The sequence below is a fragment of the Lissotriton vulgaris genome, unplaced genomic scaffold (genome assembly GCF_964263255.1).
Source record: "Lissotriton vulgaris unplaced genomic scaffold, aLisVul1.2 SCAFFOLD_1351, whole genome shotgun sequence".
Taxonomy (NCBI): domain Eukaryota; kingdom Metazoa; phylum Chordata; class Amphibia; order Caudata; family Salamandridae; genus Lissotriton; species Lissotriton vulgaris.
This window is the reverse complement of record NW_028251453.1, coordinates 6,440-9,060: the sequence shown is the minus strand read 5'-3', so window position 1 is coordinate 9,060 and position 2,621 is coordinate 6,440. Positions and strand designations below refer to the sequence as shown.

Here is a 2,621-nt window from a genome sequence, read left to right as displayed (position 1 = left end):
GGGAATGCAAGACAAGCCGCTGGTGCTAAACCTCTAGGCGGGGCGGCAATGGCGTCGGGAGCGGCAGTGGTATTACTCCTTAAGCGAACCTCTGTCAAGGGGAGAGCGGTGAGCGGAGCTCACAGGGGGCCACAGGCTAGTAGACCTAGTCAGGCTGCATCCGTGGTCTGCCCCCGGGCTCTTACTTCGCAGCCGCCTATAACGGCGGCCGAGCTCGCCTATAACGGCGGCCGAGCTCGCGGTCGCTTTCCGGCCCTCGCTCGGTCCTTGCCCCCGCTGCGCCGTGCTGATCCTCCTGGGGGCACAGCACTGACCTCCTTTGCATGGTTTTACTGCAGAGATGCCGGGATGTAGGCTGCCTCTCCCCGATGATGGACGCAGGAGACGCCGGAGACGCGGGACTTGGCAGCCTTCCCTCCTGCTGCTGCTGCTTGCTCGATGCTCACTCGATGTTCGCTCCTCCTCCGCTCCTCCCCCGACACGTGCACTGGGTCAGCCAAGTCCTTAATGGTTCTCTATCAGTGAGGAAACAGTGAGCTCAGACACTGGAATTCTGGGACTCTGGGGCCGTTAAAATATATATATATATATATATAATATAATGTATATGTATATATAAATGTATATGTTCATATGTAAGGATGGTTGCCCGCCTCTTCATGCTGTCACGTTCGCACAAATCAAATAGATGACCCAGAGGCCCTAATACTGCCCCAATCGTGCAACACTGACAGCTGATTTTGTAGTGGGCACCACACTGATATCATCACACATGAGCATCTCCGTCAAGCGCTATATTTTATTAAAGCCCCTTCGAGCGGGTACAGCCAAATGAGCACGCCCGATCCCAAGCCTGGAATGGATGCCAGGAACTGCTGCGGCGATAGAGGAACTCCCTGCTCCGCCTGAGTGTCTAAGAGTGCAAGTGTGAGCAGAGTCCGTGTAGAGATGCCGGTGTCCTCGAAGAGGTGGGGGCTACCTCTTTTCTGGATTGCATCAGCTGTGCTTGCTAGGATGCTGAGGGTGCCTCTCTGGGAGTGGAGGGGGCCTCCTGTGTCCACATGCCAGGGCCCCAGGGCGCAGACTGTTAACCTGATGTCTGTGACTGTGTTACTTTCTTCAGCAGGTAGAGCTCGGGCCATTCTGTATTGGACTGTTCTGTTATAAACAGGGCCACGGAATTATGTGATTGAATGTGCCGCCACATAATTATAGATCTGCCACTTTTGCAACATAAACCATCATCTGCTGCATTATCTGCAGATTTTAACACAAAGAAAAAAATGTTTCAGCTCAAACTGTTCAACAAGTTTGCAGATGAATAGGTTTCTAAACAGGACAAGCGCTCACCGTGCCTTTTGTCTTGTAAACCCCGTACTTTTCAGACTGGGGGGCGTGTTTTTGACTGAGAACGTCACTAGGTAGAAAGAAAGTAAAAAACACGCTCCCCATTCTGAAAAGGACGGGGCTTAGATCTTAAGAAGAACGTCACTAGGACCTCTTCTCCAATGGCTGGACGCCATTTAGGAGGCCAGCCAATGGAGAAGAGGGGTGGGGCTTAACCCTCGTACCTAAAGCCATAAAATCTCGCGAGCTCGAGTGCGCATGTGCGCACCCGACGCCATGCAAGACCTAACAATCAGGAGGATGGCTTCACAATGCCGCATCAGATAGAGCTAATACAGACTTCCACGTGCAAGTCAAGTCTGACCGTCTCATCACGCAAAGCAACCACCAAATTAAGCATGCGACAGATTCATCCACCCGCTGCACTACACAAAGAAAGTAACACAAGCCACTGCTGTGGAATTCCCTAAATAAGATGCAGGCTGCACAACTTCAGTGAGTTAAGATAACCAAAATTATAAGAAAAATCCAAAACTTGGAGAGCGAGAGAATGGACGAGAAAAGCAGGGACCATTTTACAGTCAAAACTTGCTTTACAACAGAAGCCAAATCTCAGCTCATGCGTAGTCCTGCGAGGCACGGGTCAAATGAAGCCGCCTAGGATCGACAGCGATAGGAAAGGCTACAACACTGCCTGTAAGTGCCAAAGTACGGGAGAGGGGGTGGGGTAGAGAAGAGGAAACAAAACACACACAAAAAAACCACACACACTTACCTTTAATTGATCATCCTTCCTTTGAGGCTGAAAAGAAAGGAGACGACATGCATTAGTTTTCCTGCACACATTACATACCAATTCCTGCTTTTGCCACAAACCATCGATACATCAGATATGAGCGAAAGACAAGAGCTCCTATTCACCACTGTTCATCTGCTGAACTATGTGATCATCATTGTATCAATCTCGGTGCAGACCTATCGCATGCTGCACTAACGCAGTACACAAACATACATGCATTTGAAATGTAAATGGTCCTTCCATTGACTTTGTGGTGCCCCTTCTCGCCCCCCGCTCCCCGTTCCTGAGGCAGTGGCGTAACGAAACTTGAGGGGGCCCCCCTGCAAAGCACATAGAGGGGGCACCCCTGACCCCCAGCGGCCCGGCCCACCACCTACCACTTTGCCCTACCACCCAGGAATCTAGTATATTTTGATTTGAAACCTCCAACATTTAAATGAAATGCTTCTATATTGTCTTTCTCTAAGTTCTAATG

The 2,621-nt window shown here is 50.4% G+C and overlaps 1 non-coding gene across 1 annotated transcript; it reads right to left on the bottom strand.

Annotated features, from left to right (window-relative positions):
- Nucleotides 1–2,225: 2,225 nt before the first annotated feature.
- On the bottom strand, nt 2,226–2,309 carry LOC147662881 (small nucleolar RNA snR60/Z15/Z230/Z193/J17). The gene has a single exon (XR_015305478.1). It is a non-coding gene; the product is annotated as a small nucleolar RNA snR60/Z15/Z230/Z193/J17 (small nucleolar RNA).
- Between the last annotated feature and the right edge of the window lie 312 nt (nt 2,310–2,621).